General features: G+C 47.0%; 1 long non-coding RNA gene across 1 annotated transcript in view; it reads left to right on the plus strand.

Moving 5' to 3' along the window:
• The window catches only part of LOC138552142 (uncharacterized), a 34823-nt gene extending 16278 nt beyond the window's left edge, over positions 1-18545 (plus strand). Inside the window, exon 2 of the long non-coding RNA XR_011295838.1 lies at positions 14654-18545. This is a non-coding gene — a long non-coding RNA (uncharacterized lncRNA). The remainder of the gene's footprint in view (positions 1-14653) is intronic.
• Positions 18546-21992: the final 3447 nt, after the last annotated feature.

The raw sequence follows: 21992 nt of genomic DNA on the forward strand, positions 1-21992 counted from the left end.
CGTGGTGTAACCAACACGCTCCGTCTTATACAAAGACAGTTTTGGTGGCCGGAAATGAAATGCAAGGTACAAGAGTACATCAAGACCTGTACTGTCTGCAGTCAGAATAAGCATGACAATAATAGACCGGCGGGCCTTCTATTGCAACCTACACTGCCAACAAGACCATGGGAATGTATAGCTACAGACTTCATCGTGGAATTACCGCCTTCCCGGGGTTACACGACCATCATGGTAACCATAGACTTGTTTACTCATATGGCACGTTTCACGCCCCTCTATAAACTTCCTTCCTCTTCAGAGCTCGCAGGAAGTTTCCTAGAACACATTTTCCGTCTTCATGGACTCCCTTCCAAGATCATATCGGACCGAGGACCGCAATATATTTCACAATTCTGGAAACATCTCTGTCGTGTTCTAGGGATTCAACGCGCTCTTTCATCTGGATATCACCCAGAGACCAACGGGGCCACAGAACGTGTTAATCAAACCCTGGAGCAATATCTTCGTTGTTTCGCAACCAAGGTACAGGATGATTGGTCCCTCCTTATACCCTTGGCCGAATTTGCCTATAACAATTCAGATCACTCAGCGATCAACGTTAGCCCCTTCTATTGCAGTCAAGGTTTTAATCCCTCCGTGTTACCTTCAGTTCTACCACATCCAACTCCAGTACCTTCACTTGATTCCTGGATTGAAACTCTCCTCAACATCCACAAGGAAGCCAAGGAACAATTGGAAAAGGCCCAGATTCGCACTAAGCGATATGTTGATTCCAAAAGAAGACCAGCACCCTCCTATTCTATTGGTGACCAGGTCTGGTTGTCCTCGAAACTATTACCACGACATCTACGCCCTAACAAGTTAGCCCCCCGATATTATGGTCCATTTTCCATAAAAGAAATCATCAATCCTGTTTCTTATCGGCTCAAGCTACCAGACTCTTGGAAGAGAATACATCCAGTTTTTCACACTTCTCTACTCAAACCCTACATCCACTCCACCCGGAAAACCGGCAGACCCAGTCCAGTGATTGTGGACAATCAGCTGGAATATGAAGTATCCAGAATATGTGACTCCAAGTACAAACTGGGTCGGCTTCAATACCTGGTTGAGTGGAAAGGCTATCCTCCTAGCGAGAGAACATGGGAACCACTATCCAACCTAAACACCCCTCGATTGCTGAGAAGATTCCATCTCATACACCCTCGCAAGCCTGGTTGGACGGGGTTTCGGAGGAGGCATGCTGTCATGAACCATGGACATAGCCCCTTCTGGTCTTCCTGGTCCTGGTCCAGACGGAGAGTGTGCTCCTTGATACTTCCAACATGGCCGTGCCCAGTGCCGTGTTCCGTATTAGCCTGTACGTCGGACACGGCACGTTCTATAAATGGGCCACGCCCCCGCACGTCTCAACGCTATCTCTAGGTAGTGTCTTGACGTGTGTGTGCTGCTCGGCGTTACCCTTCCGAGTTCCTGGCCAACTCCCTTATTATTTCTTCCCTTTTCCCCTATTTCCAGAATCTCTTACCTTTCTTCGATCCTCTTCCTGGACGTCCTGGAATACGCGACTTCCTGGAACTTTGAACGCTCGCGCTGGAGTCAGACTCGACACGCGCGCACTTATACAAGTCCCGGTCCGGCCGGGAGAAGGAGTCCTCCGCGGAACACCACAAGAAGAGAACTCGGGTGAGCCGGGGGGAAACCTTTGACACGAGGGAAAATCCCCTGTACTGACCGCTGTCACTTGGGAAAGTTTCTCTTATGGCACGAATGGCACAGGCGGGTATTACTCTTCGAACGCAGTGTCCAAGCCTCCCGTGAAGCCACCATGTAAAGGAACGATAGGCCACCAGCCTGTACCACCTGTGAAAAGGAATGAAACAAACTGTTTTTAAATGACCAAGATAAGTTTAATAAACGTTTGTTGTCAATGACAATTCTTGTAACTAATGGCATTCTGCTCGGACAAATGCTATCTAGACACTGCACACTATTGAATGACTTTCATGCGTTACAATGATATGCATATGTAATTTTGGATATAGTAGAAGACCATGAAATAGGAGTGGCATGACAAGCAGAGTATATTTACTCGTTACTCGGAATACGAGGACGAACAATTGCGCGAAGTTCGTGCATAAGCACCATCATTATCCTCAACACGGACCGTGTGAGGCAGGCTGCCCTGAAGTCTGGCAGCTCGGTGATGCATTGCGGCCGTGGCTCGCCTTCCGAAATGTAGGCCACGCATCCCGAGATTTCACAGCAGCAGCAGTTCTCATCCTCGGTTGGCATTAGCTCGCACCGATTGCATGTGCACCAGGTGGAAACACCGTCCATGCGACTAGGTCCAGGCTCTTCAGCTGTTGAATCGTCCTCCCAACTGCCATCCGAAGCCCCATCGTTTTCACGTGTTTCACTTTCCAGTAGTTCCTCCTCGGTATACTCGGGCTCGTACATGTAGGGCATTATTGTAGCTATAGTGTGTTAAACAAACTAAAATAATTTATAGCGGTGGTACTGTTATCTGTTCACACGGGCTACAAGCGGCGAAGGTAGCTGACCAGAGCACAGAAACGATTCACAGAATACTCAAAGTAACACAGAGAGAGGAATGGAATCGAAAATCTGCTGCTGTGTGTTGTGAAACAGTCTGTTTATACTTATTGAGGAAAGAGGCATCCTGCCATTTCCATGGCGACACGTCATTAGCTGAAGCGCAGCGAATGTTGACACGAGACGTGCTTTGGCGTTGGGAAATGGGCAGTACGTGTCTGCTGATGACCGGCTCAGGGGCGGGGGAATTGATTTAGTGCCGCAAAAGCAGGTCAGCCAGGGCGATGGCGCAAGTGATAGGATTATCACAAAATGGCAGCTCCCTGATGCCTGTTTTCTCGTGCGTTTAATGGACGAAAACTCGGGTAAGGTCCATAGGAACTTTTTCTAAAATCGAGCGACTTGGGCTTAAAAACACATGGCCGACCCGTAGGGACAATAAACAATTTTTACCGAACCATTCCTTAAGTATAACTATCACGCTGTAATGCTCAAATAAATGAACTGGCGTGAGCAAAAAGCAACGATCTATGGGCATCAAGATGGTGGAGCAAGATTGAGTGCACAGATCAGTGGTCTGTACTAGCTAAGACAGCAATATAGTGGCCATGCAGAGACAGGGCGCAAGGGGCTTGATATTGAGTGTTATGAAGCAAGGTCCCGTCTTGGCAAGGTGCTCGAGATCCTGCGGGCAAACTCGTGGAACAAAGTCATTATGGCAACATGGAGAAAGATGTGTGGTCGCATAGGGGGCAAGTTGCGATCTCACATCAAGTCAGGAGTTTGCAGAGGTACGGTCGGGAGCCTTATGTGGCGATGGCTCGGCCGGCACAAGCAGGAGGGGTGGTATGAAGGAGTAGGTACTTATAGTTGTGGAGGGGCCACGGTCCACTGCCTGACTGGCCCAGACGGGCACAGACAGGCCTTGGGCCTTAAAAAGGAGGGCCTTGGAGTGGGAGGGCCAGCTTCGCCTTTCGGTGAGGCTGGCCGGATTATGTGGATTCACTGGGCCAATCTGAGCACGGTGGAGCAGGCGAAGAACGGTTGCTTGGCAACCTATAAACAAATTTCGATGGCGGCCATTTTAGGCAGCGCTCCTCATGGGGAAACACAGCGATCAGCTGGTTTCTTGCCGTGAGGCTGTACTCACTCTTCAACTTCCTTGTGAACAGGCCTTCTTGCTGGTGGGGTGGGCTACATATGGTGCATACGTGCATGGTGCGGTCTTTGTCGTTGCTTCGTGTGTTGAGAGCAAGGATGAATGGTTGTTTTGCTGGTGGTGCGGGGTGGGCGCCTGCCCTCCCGGTGCTGCAGGTGTTGCTGCTGGGTTGTTTGAGAGGCACATGTCAGTCGTTGGAGGCTGAGAGGGTGGCATTGAGTGCTTCCAGTAGAGAGTCACAGTTCGGTTGGGTTTTTTCGGTCCATGTAAGGTGGAAGTTCTTGCATGTGCCAGGGTGCTAACGGTTTCGGTTTGCTGGTGCGTTGTTTCATAGGCGTGACCCGGGCGATGAGGCCGAGATGGTGGCGTTGAGTGCTTCCAGCAGAGAGCCGCATGTTTGGTCCATGTGAGGTGGAGGTTGGCAAGGTCTTCCATGAGGGCTTCTCTACTGGTAGCCAGTGTCGTCTTTCCAGGGCGGGTGTGATGTGTTCTCTTCTACTTAGTCTCAGGTGAGAAAATGCACACAACTCAAGCTTATTTGACCACAAGTGCTGCCACAACGTCACAATGAAGCAAAATAAATAAGTTTACATTAAAAGCCATTCTCCGGATTAGAAGGTAAGACCCTGAAATGAAACCAGAATAAACAAGGAACAAGAGAAAAACGCACATATACATCATGACACAGTGAGAGAGCGTTGTCAGATGAAGAGCTGTGGAAGGGTCCAATGTGATAAAAGTGTGAGGTGGAAGAAAAGTAGCAAAGCAAAGAAACACATGTACGTTTTGCAGCTTTTCCAAAGCTTGTGGCCCACAGGAGATTTCCAAAGCAGTGGGTAAAGGGTTTATTTTAATTGTGTTGGGTTTTTAAAGGTTACAAAAGAGGGGGTTGGGGCCCGCTCATTAAGAAAGAATAAGAACAAAAAAAAATGCATTAGATGCTTTTTTGGTAAGGCATTCGATGGTAAGACATTCAATGCTATTACTAAAACCCATGGGAAGGTAAGGGTGGGTCACAATCTCTAGCGCCTCTTCTCATGGGAAGGTATGGGTATGCCACTATCTCTAGCACCCTGCCTTGTGGGAAGGTACAGGTAGGCCGCGATCTCTAGCACCCTGTCTCGTGGGACGGTACGGGTAGGCCATGATCTCTAGCGCCCCTTCTCATGGGAAGGTACGGGCTGGCCTTAATCTCTAGCACCCCATCTTGTGGGAAGGTACTGGTAGGCCACGATCTCTAGCACCCCTTCTCATGGAAAGGTACAGGACGGCCACAATCTCTAGCGCCCCTTCTCATGGGAAGGTACGGGTAGGCTATGATCTCTAGCACCCATTCTCATCAGAAGGTACAGGTAGGCCACCATCTCTAGCACCCCATGTCGTGGGAAGGTACAGGTAGGCCACGATCTCTAGCACCCTGTCTCGTGGGACGGTAGGGGTAGGCCATGATCTCTAGCACCCTGTCTCGTGGGACGGTACAGGTAGGCCATGATCTCTAGCACTCCATCTCGTGGGAAGGTATGGGTTGATTGTTTATTTATATAGCGCCTATAATTTATATAGCGCCTATACACAATGTGTGTCAAAGCGCTTCAAGGCAGGGAGGAACAAGGCAGAACACAGTGACATTCTTATAGGTCCTTGATACATTAAGAATGTGCAAATTAGCTATCATACTCGGCCCAGCGACATTTCTGATAGTGCAAGAGCTTAGGACATTGATAAGGAGGGGATGGGGGGGGGTGGGAAGGAGAATGAGACAGACAAGCGGCTACCTTACGAGGCCTGACGATGATTGAGGTAGTGCTGGAATTTAACAAGAGGTGGGGGGGGGGCAGGGAGAAGGAGAAGAACAAAACAAGCAACTATCGTACTAGGCCTGACATTTCAGATAGTGCTGGAGGGGGAGGGGGGCGGGGGTAAAGGAGGAAAAATAAGTAAGAGAGGGGGGAGGAGACAAAACAAGATACTATTTCAGATAGAGTAAGTGCTTAGGATACAGTGAAGGGAGGGGGAGATGAGGGATGCGGGGATAGCAAGACGAGGGATACAAATAAGCAGACATCAAGCAAACAGGGGGGCGAGATACAACAGGCACCCAGGGGGGAGGTAGAGGAAGCGGATAGAAAGAGAGGTAAGGATAGGGTATAATATATTGGAAGGCGTTGATCTCGAGTGCTCCTTATTGGAAGGTACGCTTGGCCACGATCTTTAGCGCTCTTTCTCATGGCAAGGTAGGAGTATGCAACAATCTCGATCATTCTCCCTCATGGGAAGGTATAGGTCGATGTTAGGAAATATACTTCCTTTCTGAGTGAATCGTGGCCAATCGACCCGAAGAGTGGTTACTGTGCCCGCACACAAGGGGCACATGCGTATTGGGTTCTCTAGTAATGCACACTTGTGTTGAGATTGTGTAGAAGATGTTAAACCAGTATTTATTGTTATATAGATTCGTAGTGCTGTGGGTGGGGGATATAGCAGCCCAGACATTAGGCTGCCTAATACATAAATCAAAGTCCTAAACCTAAGGACCCCTACGCCCCCTGCACACCATTTAAACTGCTAACAGTCACATTTTAACAATAGTGTCAATATACATTTGTCAGCCATTGTTTCCACTGCCAAAGGTGTACAATGCATCAGCATTTTTAATCTTAATCCAAACAGAAACAAAATATTATTATTTCATCCAATAATTAGTTCAGAGCTCTATGCGTTTCGGGTGAATGCCCTTCGTCAGGACCAACATTTGTACATCATAGTTCCAGAATCTTCAATTCAAATCTATAAATCAAAAACAGAATTCAATAAATGATTCTCAATATATTATGGCATATGTAAGGGGTATATCCTCCTGTGTTCAGGAGTTGTCATTCACCTGGATTTCGTAGCTGTAACGATTGAAACGTCCAAATGGACGACGTCTTAAGTTAAAGGAAACAAAGCCACTCGTGTTCACACTAGAAATCAAGAGAAAGGGTAACATGTAAAAGTGAACCTAACTCAAAGCCTACTGTTAGCTGTTAGTCCCTAAGGGCAATTCAAATGTTTAGTTGGTGGCCTAACCAACAATGTAGATGTCACCTAATGGTTAGATCATTGATGTGTGTGTTCCCTGAAATAAACGGGTGAAATGGGAGCCCGATTACCTTCCAGTTGTTGATATGGGATACCAATATCATCACGTTATTCCAGTTGCGTGACAACTGCCTTAGCATATTCACAATCTAACAGTATCTGTTAAGAACATTACAACACAGTAATAATATGTGTGAGGAATCTGAGGGCGTCCTCACTTCTTTCCCCAATATATCCTCCTACCAGGGTGCCAGGGAACGGCTGTTGCTTTCGGATCCTGACCCTGGGGGTGGATATGCGAGGGTGGATCACCTGGGTGGAGCAAACATTGGGAGTGGGGATAAGGCACCCTTGGGTGCGACATGGTATCCCCTATTTCCCTCCTCTAATTAACCCAATGTCCCCCAGCCTTTGTAGGTTATTCCGAGTCCCTTTCCTATCTTTTCCATGAATCCTCTCCCAGTGAACATCCGGCAAGCACTGGGACGAAGAAGAAACAAACCAGACTCCTACAACCTCCCTTTGTCGATTCCTGTACACATGAACACCACCTAGGTACTCAGACAAGGAGGGCACCATGAACACAGAAGACGGACTGGAAGAAGAAACATGAGTGGTCTAGTTGTTGGACTCATTATCCTTGAGCCAGGAACTTTAAAAATGGCTCAGCTAAGCAGCGGCGGAGACACTGGGAGAAGCCCAGAGAAGAGTGCCAAGGACAGTTCCAGGGCAAAAGTCGTGGTGGCAAGAAGGCACCTTCCCGAGATGCTTGGAGGTACACAGAGCGTGATCCAGTGAAGCGAGCAAGATGGGCTCGTTGGCAGTCTGAGGCGGAGCTGAGGAAGCAGTGTGGCACGGAGCAAAGGTGCCGGGTGCGTTGGAGAGGCTCCCGAACGCTCACAGGTGCAGAACCACTGACTGCAGTTTACCAGAGCTCCATCGTAAGCAGGGAAGCAGTGGAAGATGCCGTGCACCAGATGGAACCAGCGTGAGCTGACCGTGAGCAGAGACGATACTCTGGAAAGCCGCAGAAAGTGGAAAGCAGACTGTGCAAAGACCGGTGAGTCCGCCTGGGTGAAAAAGGGGCCCTGAGCACAGTGGATGGCGACTTAGTGCAAAAGACATTATTGTTTTGAATACCTGAATTGAATATGAGGAAGCTAATGTGAGAAGTAATGAATATAATGAGAAGCCGTGAAAGCAAACATTGCCAAAAGTAAAATAAGCAAGCATTGCCAAGAGCCAAGAATAATTGTGCAAGAGACATATAACAAAGCATATTTGCAAAATAAACCTAGGAAAAGTGGGCCAGGTGTGTTACAAGAAACCGGAAACCGAAAATAAGCTTCCTAGCAGGGGAGTGTACTGGGAAGCTGAAACTGAGAATAAGCTTCCTAGCAGGGGAGTGTACTGGGATGCTGAAACAGAGAATAAGCTTCCTAGCAGGAGAGTGTACTGGGAAGCTGAAGCCGAGAATAGGCTTCCTAGCAGAGGAGTGCACTGGAAACCTAAAGCCGAGAATAAGCTTCCTAGCAGAGGAGTGTACTGGGAACAAGAAGCGAGAATAGGCTTCCTAGCAGGGGAGTGTACTGGGAACCTGAAGCCGAGAATAGGCTTCCTAGCAGAGGGCTGTACTGGGAACCTGAAGCCGAGAATATGCTGCCTAGGAGAGGAGTGTACTGGGAATCGTAGATCGGATTGTGCAAAAGACATATAGTAGTAATTGCGCTTCCTAATAGGAAAGTATATGTGGAAGCTTATGTTGGTTTGACAAGTGAAAGCTACTCAACAAGTCAATGATGACAGAGCAGGTGATGATAAAGCTTCACGGACACTTGAAAAGATATTAAGTCCAGCCTGACGGTGAAGCTGAAACGGTGGCAAGATATCTATGAAACCGATCCAGATAGGTGTGTCGCTTGTGTGTCCTGTGTCCTCTCCCCACACGTGTCACAAGTTATGTGTCACAAGTTATGTGTGTTAACTGCAATTAAATAACTATTAGTATTGTAATACATATTTACTTGCATAATTATTTTATTATTTTATAAAATGAGACCGTGTCTTAATTATATAATAAGCTACACAGGGCATTATATTTGAACAATGTATGTATGATGGCGGATAAACTAAATGGGGCACGGCACAAGATAAAATACACGTGCCCCCCCTTCCAACAGCTTCCCGGGAAAGCCTTACTCTCATTACAGTGATTGGACCATGTCAGGCAAAGTAAAAGTAAGCAATGGAATAACTTATGCAGACCACGCCCCCTTGCACATAATGCACCTTTGGTGCCTCGGTCCTGCTCTCCCCATGGGTGCCACGATAGGAGGCAATGGGTGGGGGCATCTGTAGTAAGTGGGATACCGACAAGGTGGTGGACCAAGGTGTAAGGGCATGTGTTGTAGGTGTCAGGATGGGAATGGGCATGGGTACTGCGGTGGGTCTCATTCCTTAGGTCTTGCCTTACAGACTGGTATTGAGGGAACGCCTTCCTGCTCTCTATGATTGTGTACCTACCTCAGAAGATGCATCCCATGCCCTGATACCATAATTAGATGAGTTGACAGCGCACACACCTTATACCTCAGGAGTCCTACAACACAAGGATAGGTGTGGAGGGGGAAACCACCGGGTCTCGAGAGAGCCCTGCAGTAGATAGCCAGTATGCAATAAGCACGGGGGATGCTCAGTTTGTGCAAGCTTTCCATGCAACTAGCACAGGGGTCACTCAGTTTGTGCAAGATTTCCAAAGCCCGGACTTTCAGACAATGTCTGAATAAAGCCACCTGTACCTTGGGCTCTTGCATGACATAAACACCCAAAAGGGATCTCAGAATGTAGAACTACTAAAAGGTTCTTTCAAAACAAGCATTACAAGGTGCAAGCGTAGGTGAAATAAATGGCGCAGCCAAGCAATGATGCCAGGGTCTGAGCTAATGCTGTTGAAAATGAAGAAACTAAATGGCCGAAGAGCACCTCAAAAGATATTTGATCACATCACTTATGGTTGAATCCAAACTTAGCAAGAAATGACTGGTCAGTTCCAGCAGAGATAAGTTCTTGAATCATGAAATACAGTGAGTGCATGAGGACGTTGGTTCCGGGCCTTGTAAGGGTCAAGCCACTCCTACTTACCTGGCTCTAGCCACTTATTCTGGTTTGCAAAAATACTCACCGGCTTAACTTACTCTTTGAAATACCCCCACATTTCTAATACCAGCAAGTGACATAAATTCATGTTTCTCTATATCAGTAGCTTCACTATCTTTGATGGTGTTATGAAGGTAAATGCACTTCATGTCAGAATGCTTATGTAGGTGTCTATAGTTATGTATCTAGCTTGCAAGGTTGTGTTCCATGATAGAACTGGGCTCATGCACCGCGTCGGTTCCGGGGAGAATGTTTAGTCTTGTAGTGTGGACTGTTGGGGGTGATCAGAAAGGCTCGTGGCGGCTGGACTTAAGAACTGAATAAAGATTTGTAAAAGCTTAGTGTCCAGGGCATCTTTAAGCATAATAGATGGCCCTGCACTTGCTTCCTCCATCTGACAACGTGATTGGGCAATCATCCCTACACCTAAGAAGCCAGCATTCTGCCGACAGGCGGAGCCGACCTGTGCTAAAGGCTGCAAGTCCCAATCTCGGCCGGTCTCCGGCGGGCAAGCCGGATCCCCTGCTTGAGACATACACAAAGCTTCAATATACTCGCAAGGTTAGCCTGGCCACCTCTGTTTTGGTTGCAACCCGGCTAACCTTTGTTTCGTGGCACCACCCTAATTGTAAAAGCTCTCTATTTATGCTCGTCCCCACCCACCTGGAGAACAATCTATATTTCACAGCTCCCCCTCTGCCCCTGCCGAGCCTAGCAATGCTATCCACAAACTTTCCGAGCCGCCACAATGCAGCTACAAGAAAAAAAAAGCTTTATACTCCAAACCTTGGTGCATTTACCCGCACAGTTGTTGTAGCCCCCAGTCATTCTGGGGGTGGCTCTCCTAGCAATCACTGCTTTCTTGACATGCCTGAATGTGAACTCATATTATCACTCCTTAACGACGAGAGCACCTGACACCGCTCATTACTCCCTATGCCTGTTGGAGGTGTCACGTAATCCCAACTGTGCATCAATGCATCCCTGGCAGGTGGGTGTTTGTTCGTCTCATCGATTTGTCAACTTTGATCCTATGACTTAAGCTGCCCATGCTGCTTCTGCAATTTACCTGCAACCCACTGATCGTGACTTCTCAGCCGCAAGCTGCTATTGTAACCTGCTACCTACCGATTATGACATGTGCAGCTTTGTGCTGCGAATGTAACGTACCTGTAGCCTACCTATTGCATCCTGTAACACCATATCCATTGTAACTAGCGTCTTGATGTCTCAGGGCTTTGTGCGGAGTATTCAGGTGTTAAATTGGATACAAATACCCATGATGGAACAGCTTTTAATAATTACTGGGCACAAGTATGGGGTGCCCTGCATATTATGTATCCCGATACGCTGGATATAAATTATATTTGAACAAAAACAATTAAATTAGATTCTGAACCTGCTGCACACATCCAGTTAATTCAGGAAATGTGAAAGGAAGAGAAGGGAGAAGCATGGGACAAGAATGTGGTGAATTTTTTACCACATGCTAAAAGAAGGGACTCCCCAAGGAAGTCCAGCACAATCTAGATAAAGTAGTAGGGATAGAGGCCAAGAGTTGCTCGGAAATTCAACCACATATTGTGCAATTTTGTAAAAGGAAATGGAGGGTATAGAACAGGCACAAAAGGCAGAGGCCAAGCTTATTGAGAACAAATATGGCGAATGTTTGTTTGGAATGGGCAGTAATTACTAATTCTATGGCGGGGCAATGGGGACAGCGGGGACATGGTGAGTCGGGTATGACACAGGGGTACACTTCATTGTCAAGAACAGGAATGAAGATGATGGTTGTGGTGTTAATGGCCAGATTAACATATTTTTCACTACTCCCAGATCCAATCTTCCTCTTCAAAGCATTGTGAGAAACCAAATATTATCTCACCAGCTAGTCCTCTGGAATTTGGCAACCAGGTGGCCAAGACACGGGCATCGCTTTTGGATCCAGTTCCTGGGGGTGGACCAGTGCTGGAGGATCACCTGGGTGAGGGATCTTCAGGGAGTGGGGGTGAGATGCGGTATTCCCCCCCTTTTTTTTATCTACCCCATCCTATTTTTTGGGGGATTTTCTGAAGTCCTAACCCCCCCCCTTTTTCCTCAAACACTAGGCCAAGGAAGAGGGTCACTGAGAGTAACCAGACTAACTCTCTTGCATCGTACTGGGCATGTCACTTTAATCCGGTAAGGCAAATTCAGGCACTGTAACCTAAGTGCATGCATCTGATACCAATTCGCTCTCCTCACACAAATAAAAGGAAACGCCTAAAGACCTAGTCTGAGCAAGGTGGAACACGAGAACAAGCAGAACTTCAGGGACAAATGCACACCTGCTGGAGCAGAGCAACAGAGACAGGAGCAATGGGCTGAAAAACCCCAAGGCTTCCTTACTGGAGCTCATTGCCACCGACAGACCGCAAAAGACACATGGAGAAGGCCAGATCCCACAAGTTAAGATTGCATTGTGTTTCAAGGACGCCAGCGACCCTCCTGGGTGAAGGGCATAGTTGGGGAGGCGAGTCCAAGCCTGTGGTACTAACCTTGACTCGCAACTTGGAAAATGCAAAACAAGAAAGAAGCACACACAGCTGATGAGTTGGCAAGCGACCTGAGAAACCGGTGTGTGATGAAGTGAATGAAGTAGCAACATGATATCACAAGTGAAGGCTGCACGCGTGTGGATGAGACGTGAAGAAAGACAGACCTGTGAAGTAACTTTAAAGCGAAATACAGCTGTAAGATCAGTGATACTAAGTAACGGAGTGGTCCGTTGAAAGGAAGTAGCCCATTTGAAAATCCATATGCATTGCTTGAAGCTAAAGGGAAAACAAGAGTGAAAGAATAGTGAATGTTGAGTCGAAGTGATCCTGCTGTTGTCTCTAAAGAAAGCCACAAACATTCGATAGACTTTGACATCCGAAAATGGTCCGAGCCTGATTGAGGGAGACCCGAAATGTATTAAGCTTGGGGAAGGGAGCCCCCCTTGCAACTTTGTGTGAACTGTATCGTGAGAGGTCTGAGCCTGGCAGAGGGGGACCTACGAAAACTGTGTGGCGAAAGGTCTGAGCTCAGGAGAGGGGCCCTTTGTGAACGTTTTGGATGAAACATTATTTTAAAAGTCAGAGAAAGGAACTTTAAATGTGGAAGGCCATGTGGGCCTCGTGCCACGTTTTTTAACTGTGTACTGTTTTGGAAGCTAAGCCAGAGTGTGTCATCCTGCCTACAAAGATTGCCTTACCTCGCGAGGCCTTACGTGGGGAGGATAGCTGGTTCAGCCACATTATCATTTGAACACTCTTTCCCTTTGCATACATATTCTCCTTTTTAGACTTTTTGTACAAGAGATAGGACAGACATTCGTTTTTTTTAGTGTAGGCCATTTTGATTTGACAGACTCCACTAGGACTGTTTTGTTTATCATTTGATGGTCGAGACTACTGCCATCTTAGTTCTAAGGCAGAATAGGAATTTCTCCAAGTTTAATTAGAGGGGAAACCCCCAATACTAGTATCTGGTGTCAGAATACTATATAACGTTAAGGTGTCCCAGTAGGTTTGTTTTCGGAGCGCAATGGATTTAAGGAACATTGAGAAATTAATGTACGTCACCAGATATGACATTTTGGAATATATGAACCTGTGCAGAAACATGAAAGGTTAAATGACATAGGGGGTTATTACGACCTGGGCACAGAGAGATACCGGGCAACGGTAATGACACTGGTGCCGGTAATCCCTTTGCGCCATATTTCAAGGTCCCTATGCGGCCCCATCCTTAACGCCTGGTTTTACCAGGCCTTATGGACGGGACCCGCAAAGGGACTTCGGAACTAATAACGGTACCGCAATTTGCGGTACTGTTATTAGCGCCTTCCCATTGAGCCCTATGGGGGCTGAAATGGGAATGGGGAATGGCTTTTGCAATGGGGACTAACCGGTCCCGCAAAGGTCAGACTAGACCGGTAAGTCCCCATTGAACGAGGGCGGACACGGTACCAGTATTGGTGCTAGTCATGGCGCTAATAGCGCCATGACTAGCACCAACCTCGGAATGAGGGCCAAATACTTTGTTAATGTTTTGCACTGAAAAGAGAAAGTACATTTGGGCGAAATTACTTCGAAGAATGAAAAAATAAGAGGATGGGAATAAATGTTCCATCACTCTGCACCTAAATATAAAACGATTTGAATCACAATTAAATGGTGATTGTGTTTTCCTATTGCCAATTATGCTGGTATGTTTGAAAAAATGTATTGTGTAAAAAACAATAGAAAATTTGAATGCACGCCATTGTGCTCTTAAACAAACCTACTGGGGACCCTTAACGTTATATAGGAGTTTCTCCAACCCCAACATTTTCAATAATGGTTTACAAATTATATCCATTGTGTCAGTGTCAATACTTATGATACCATGCCTCCCACCTCTCCTACCCCCAAGAAATGATTGTCCTTGCTTTCTTACAGTGTCTTTCATGGGAGTTAGATTACATTCCGGGTGACTGGGCAGGGGAATACTATGAAAAAAATGTTTTTGGGAGAATTGACTCCTAGGGGACGATGGTCACCTTATATGTTAAGTCCTGTGATGTGGAAGAGTAGGATTAGGAGAAGTGGCACTTACTGGTAACAAATCTGTGTGCTTCCTTCTGAGTGTGCATTGACATGAAATAATATCTGAACCCTTTGTGTCTTTCAACAGAAAGTAGAGCCATCACCGAATCAGAGGGTCTGGAAATGAACATGAGACGATGAGATATGCCGAGGAATAGGAGGCGCGATACAAAAGATGGGCAGTGCCAACGCTTTGTCTTAAAGCGCTATATAAATTCAATGAACATAAACATAAACACTCCATAGCTCATGGGCAACATGTATGTCTTGGAAGCAGGGAAATGCTGAGCAACACAGGTTTGAATCCTGGGCCCGCACTTTGAGACTGGTCTCTGGTATTAAGCTTGTAATAAAATATTAATGAATTATTCTCACATGGCCGAGAAACCCTACAAGTGTACAGAGTGTAAGAAATATTTCACACACATCCCACATCTGCACAAGCATCAGAGGATCCATGCTGGGGATAATCCCTACAAGTGCAAAGAGTGCAAGGAAAGCTTCAGTCGTTCCTCAATTCTTAGAAGCCATCAGAGGATCCATACTGGTGGGAAGCCCTTCAAGTGCACAGAGTGCAAGAAAAGCTTCAGTAAATCCTCATCCCTGAAAAGACATCACAGTATCCACACTGGAGAGAAGCCATACAAGTGCACAGAGTGCAAGAAAAGGTTCAGTGACCTCTCAGCTCTGATACGCCTTCGGAGGATACATATTGGCGAGAAACCCTACAACTCGACTTATGCCTAAGCGCATGTTTTTAACTTTTCCTATATCTGAGCATTGCCTCCCTCCTCCAGTCCCTCAGGATGTCTAATACCCCAGGGCGTGCTTTCTTACTTATCAACACCTTTTCCAGGTTATCTATACGTGTCATCTCAAAACTTCCATGGCTCGGCCACTGATGGTCTATCTGCTTTCTGGTTTGCTTATGCCAAGTCTCACATAACATTATCGCTCCCATACCATATTTCACATGCATCTCATATGCCAGCGTTCCTCCCGGGGGTGCTTCCTGGCCAGTTTTCAAAGATTGTTCACCGCAGCGGAAAAGCCTCGCTAAGGTGGGCAATACCCCAGGCATGTTTTAACCTTCCCCTTGGCTAATCAAACTTACCCTGGGTGTTTGATTTTGCAAAATGAACTCTCAACCAATATCAGGATCACTTATAAGTCGGGGCACGACTCACCTGATCAATCAATTTTGTCTTCTCCAAGACACAATTCGTCCATCTACTGACGCAACCAATGACGTTGTGTCTGCGTATCTGTCATGCCACGCGGTACTTGGCGCCTGTGGAACCGCTGGCGGCGCGGACATTATCCGGCCGTGCACGCTGGTAGCCTGTCACGCCCACTTTCAGTTCCGCCCGTGCGTATGCGCGCTTACGCGGCCCGGAGTATAAATACAGCTCCTTCCGGGTTGTGTACGCGCTGCAACGCTTCCGGTTTCCTCCGTTAGTGCTGTCTGCCTTTTCGCCTGCTCTCACTCACTGCTGGATACCCGAATTCTATCGGGTCCTTTTTCCTATTCCCCTTGTCTTGCCTTCTGCCCTTCCTGTTTTTTCTCCTCCTGCCAGCCTCTTTGTGTACCAGACCTAGGCCTGTTTTCTTGGATTGCTGATTTCTTCTGATTCGGATACCTTCCTCTGTGATTCCCCGTGTACCAGATCCCGGCCTGTTTAAGGACTGCCTACCTTCCTTCGGAGCTTCATCCTAATACCACGGAGTATCTGCTTCAGCTGACTGCATTCCAGCACATTCCAGCTCATTCCGAAGGAGAGTCACGCAGGTCGCTTCGGGGTTTTTTGTGCCTTTCGGCTTTTTCCCCTTACCGGCGTTCCCGGGAGGAAGCACCGGAAACCCTTTTTGGGTACACGGTGGCTTCCTTCCGTGGGCGCCCCTACCTACATAAAAAAAAGGAGCGACCAAGAAGTAAAGGGAAGAAGGGTACTGGAAGAAGAGACGAAGGTGAGGAGTTAGGGGAGGGTGGCGAATCGGATTATACGTTCTCTGACGAGGATATCACCAATACTGGTGACAGTATCTCGGCTTCTGCCACGTTTCGGGACCTTCGCTCCTCTTGTTCGCTGGCCAGGGATGTCAATCAGGGATCAGCGGTGTGCAGATCTGCGAAGGAGTCTCTCATCTCTTACACAGGGCGCCCCGTACACCTCTTGATCCCGGCTCGATCGCTCCCGTCCTCGCCGTTCTTTTCGCCTTTCGTATATTGCAACGTACACGATGGAACAAGTGGGGGAGGGTCCCTATTCGGGCGCCATCTTGAAGGGGCCCCTGAGGGACCCTCGAATGTGGAAACAAGGCAAAGTCACCACACACGAATAGATATGCCAGACTCGAGATTCTTTCCCATAATATAGGATTTATTGCAAAATACAAATAGTCCCAATTGGCCAAGTGGTCTCACACCCCGCGACGTGTGTCTAAGCAGACCTCAGGGGACGCAAGCACAAAAGAATCATACGTCAATTACATTTATACCCAAATGGCACCTTACAATCAGTAATGGCACAATATGACACATTTGATGCCGCCCCCAATTCATTTCCCTTTGAATTAGTGACAGTGATTGACCATCACGACAAATATGACACTCTCGACCACCATACTTAATAACAGGTTGCAATCTCTAATTATACAGACATCGTTCTTTGTTTGCGGGAACACAGCGTTTCTTGCAAGCTGTGCGTAGGAGACTGGCACATACCAGGCTTAGTCTCGATTCTCGCTTTGGAGGTCATCCCGCTCACCGGGGCCTGACTGGGTTTACTGGGCTCAGGAAGGGGGGCCGTGAAGAATGACATAATTCGACTTCTTTAAATGCTCGCTTTATGCACTGCTTACTCTTTCAGGAGACTCGCTGGCATTCACACACTGATTAGATGCCGAGCACCCTGTCTTCAAGAATTCTGGTTATATTAGAATGGTCATACTCTAGTTGAGCTCATAATTGGGTAATGACTTGTGATCAGACAATGAGCAAATATTTTTATACCTTTCTATGAGGCGGTTGGTCCTCGGCCAACCAATTATCATGTATTCCCTTTGACCCAGGGCTGTCTAGGTTTTCTGGATTGACAGTGCCTCCTGTCAGAGATGCACCTGCTACGATCTCCATAGCAAGGCCTTGAATGTCGCATGTTAAAGGTGCACCTTCTAAGACAGCACACCAGAGGCTGCAATGCCTCACGTCAGAGATGCACCTGCTACGATCTCCATAGCAAGGCCTTGAATGTCGCATGTTAAAGGTGCACCTTCTAAGACAGCCCACCAGAGGCTGCAATGCCTCACATCAGAGATGCACCTGCTACGATCTCCATAGCAAGGCCTTGAATGTCGCATGTTAAAGGTGCACCTTCTAAGACAGCCCACCAGAGTCTGAAATGTCTTGAATCAGAGAAGCAATTTCAAGGTAGTCTGACATTTCATAGAAGAGTGCATCTGATAGTCTGAAATAATGTGGTACTGTGCATATCCCATAGATGGCCATATATGAGAGCGAGAGAGAAAGGTGTCACTATGCTGGAGGTGGAGCTGGTGGGATGGACCAGGAAGATGCACTTTTGGGACAGGAAGTCACATGCCTAGATTGCCAGGAATACATGTTTCATTTTCTTTTTGTAACATGTTGTCAACCCGTATGATTGAACCACTTCTGAGCAAAATTGTGCTGTACAGTAAGGCCCATTGAATACTAAACCTCTGCTCCCTCCCTTGTAAATCTTCTGGAAAGAAAAAGATTTCAGAGCAAGGGGGGGGGGCAAATTTCTCATCTCTGACTTTAGATCTGATGCTTTGGGAAAAATTGGTTTTTGATCAGATTTCTATTTCTTGAACTTCAATCCCTATCTAAACAAAACTAATAGCTCATGTTGTGTCCTGTTTTGTTGTCTTGTGTTTGTCATTGCGCCCTGATACCTGCAGGATTCCGGTGCCCAACAAATAAAAAAATGTATACATTGCACTGTGTCCTGGTTCAAATTACTTTTGCACTTTGATGAGGCTTTATAAGTAGAAGAAATTAAGTTGGAGGTAACATTTGCCATCTCCAGGTCTGCGCCCACTTATCCATAAAGGCAATGACTCACTCCAGGAAAAGTATCGGAGTACCTTTAATAACCGACTGGCTCTCTAAGGACACTGTGTAGAAGGCACCAGAGTACTTAACAGACTGGCTCTCTAAGGACACTGCATAGAAGGCCCCAGAATACCTTTAATATAGAGTGTCTCCATAAGGACACTGTGTAGAAGGCACTAGAGTACCTTTAATAACAGACTGGCTCTCTAAGGACACTGCGTAGAAGGCACCAGAGTACTTAACAGACTGGCTCTCTAAGGACACTGCATAGAAGGCACCAGAATACCTTTAATATAGAGTGTCTCCATAAGGACACTGTGTAGCAGGCACTAGTGTCCCTTTAATAACAGACTGGCTCTCTAAGGACACTGCGTAGAAGGCACCAGAGTAACTTTACTAACAGACTGGCTCTCTAAGGACACTGCGTAGAAGGCACCAGAGTACTTAACAGACTGGCTCTCTAAGGACACTGCATAGAAGGCACCAGAATACCTTTAATATAGAGTGTCTCCATAAGGACACTGTGTAGCAGGCACTAGTGTCCCTTTAATAACAGACTGGCTCTCTAAGGACACTGCGTAGAAGGCACCAGAGTAACTTTACTAACAGACTGGCTCTCTAAAGACACTGGGCCTCATTACGACCCAGGCGGTAAGGGGTTTACAGCAGCGTTAACAGCGCCGACCCTTACCGCCTGATTACGAGGTCCCCTAGCGCCATGGTGCTTTTAACACCTGCTTTTAGCAGGTGTTAAAATCCATGGCGCTAAGGGACCATGGAGTTAATTACGCCACCGTAATTTACGGTGGCGTAATTAACGCCTTCCCCACTCCCATTATGCCCTATGGGGCAAAAATGGGAATGGGGAAGGGTAAATGGGGATTGAGGACTTACCGCCCCGCCAAGGTCGGAATGGGGCGGTAAGTCCGCCAACCACCATGGCGTAAACGTAGTTTACGCCATGGTGGTAAAGTCACGGCCCAGGCGGTAACTTACCGCCTGGGTCGTAATGAGGCCCACTGTGTAGAAGGCACTAGAGTCCCTTTAATAACAGACTGGCTCTCTAAGGACACTGTGTAGAAGGCACCAGAGTAACTTTACTAACAGGCTGGCTCTCTAAGGACACTGTGTAGAAGGCACTAGAGTACCTTTAATAACAGACTGGCTCTCTAAGGACACTGTGTAGAAGGCACCAGAGTACCTTTAATATAGAGTGTCTCCATAAGGACACCGTGTAGAAGGCACTAGAGTACCTTTAATAACAGACTGGCTCTCTAAGGACACTGTGTAGAAGGCATGTTGCTCCTAGTGGATCATTAGTGACAGGGAATGTGTGGTGTACTCGGGTATAGAGAGCAACTCTATTTTAAACAGTATTTTTTTTTCTTTTTTGTTTTTTTCTTTTTGTGTTAATTGTATTACAATTTTTACAAAAGAATTCCATGTAATCCGGCAGGAAGAAAGGAGGAAAGTCCAAATGACGTTGCTCCTAGATTCTGTCACTCCAAATGTTCCTTGCACTGCTCTATGTCTAGAGCTCTAAAGAATAAAGCTACCCCGTCGCCCAGCTTGTATTTTGCCCGCTTGCCGGAGCATTCCACCAAGTTTCTTCATCGAAGGTTTCCCGACTTGCTAGTATTTTAGTCAGGTTCCGTGTTCTAACAAGTTGAGTTCCTGGACAGGACAGTAACAATGTCGACTGTTTCCATCTTCTCGTTGTCCTCGCAGTATTGACGTTTGTTAGAAGATGATTGCTTCCTTGCAGCCTTCACTTTGTTGGTCTTAATCTGGTTCAATCTGAATCTCAGACATAATCTGGCCAAGGTTTTGTCTGGGAATTTTTCCAGATAACCTCACACTGTGTTTACTTTCATTGGCATTGTTGAGATGTCCTTTGTTATTTTATACTTATTGGCCAAAGTAAGGGTTGTAATCCAATCTGTCTCTATTAGTCGCTTAATGACTTTGGTGGGGTTAGCTGAAAGCTCTGATGCATTGATATCCAATTCGGCCAAAGTTTTTTCGTTAGTTGAAGCCCATTTAGTCATTAAGTTGTTCTTACCGCTTTCAATTTCTGTATTGATGATATTCAGAATCTTCGGTCTAGGTTCTGTAATAACTTTCCTATAAATGCATTTCTTGTGGCCGTTGCTGCCAACAATGGTAGGCATGTTTCTCTTCTGATCAGACGGACCTAGAACTTTTCTCCAAAAATAGCTCTCAATTTTTAACCAGAGAGTTGCTGGTAGCAGAGGCATTGCGTCCGTCCCATATGTCATGCTCGGAGTTACTTTGGCTTTAAAAAAGGTAATCACTAGGATCAACGAATACCGTCCCTGTTCTATCTGATATACCCTATAGACTCCACTCTTATTCATGCTTGGCGACATCCCTGTCCTGCCCTATAGACTCCACTCTTATTCATGCTTGCTTACATCCCTGTCCTGCCCTATAGACTCCACTCTTATTCATGCTTGCTTACATCCCTGTCCTGCCCTATAGACTCCACTCTTATTCATGCTTGGCGACATCCCTGTTCTGTCCCATAGACCCCATCCTTCTTCATGCTTTACTACATCCATGAGCCGTCCTATAGACCTGACTCTTATTCATGCTTGCTTACATCCCTGTCCAGTCCTATAGACCCCACTCTTATTCATGCTTGGCTACATCCCTGTCCTGTCCTATAGACCCCACTCTTGTTCATGCTTGGCTGCATCCCTGTCCTGTCCTATAGACTCCACTCTTGTTCATGCTTGGCTGCATCCCTGTCCTGTCCTATAGACCCCACTCTTTTTCATGCTGGGCTACATCCCTGTACTGTCCTATAGACACCACTCGTATTCCTGCTTGCTTACATCCCTGTTCTGCCCTATAAATCCCACTCTTAGTCATAATTGGCTACATCCCTGTCCTGTCCTATAGACTCCATCTTATTCATTCCTTCTCACTCCTGGCCTCAACCACTCAACTACTCCTTCTTGGAGACTTCAACATCCACCTGGATGCCTCCTGTCCCCCCTCTGAACTCTTTCGTGACCTCTGCGACTCTTTCTCACTCACCATTCACCCCTCTGGCCCGACTCATTCTGCAGGGCACGCTCTCGATGTTCTGATCTCTTCAGACCTTCCCCTCTCTGTCCCTCTCTCCACTCCTCTCTCCTGGAGTGATCACTTTCTCCTCTCCTCCCACCTCACCTTCCCTACCCCTCAGGCAAAGCCAACTTCATCACTGCCACCCTCCTTCTCGGTCATCCGACCTATGAAGCATGTGTCAGTTGAGACTTTCGCCGCTACCTTCTCACCCCCCCCCCTTTGGCTGACTCCCACC

The sequence above is a fragment of the Ambystoma mexicanum genome, chromosome 1q (genome assembly GCF_040938575.1).
Source record: "Ambystoma mexicanum isolate Mex_15411 chromosome 1q, UKY_AmexF1_1, whole genome shotgun sequence".
Lineage (NCBI taxonomy): Eukaryota > Metazoa > Chordata > Amphibia > Caudata > Ambystomatidae > Ambystoma > Ambystoma mexicanum.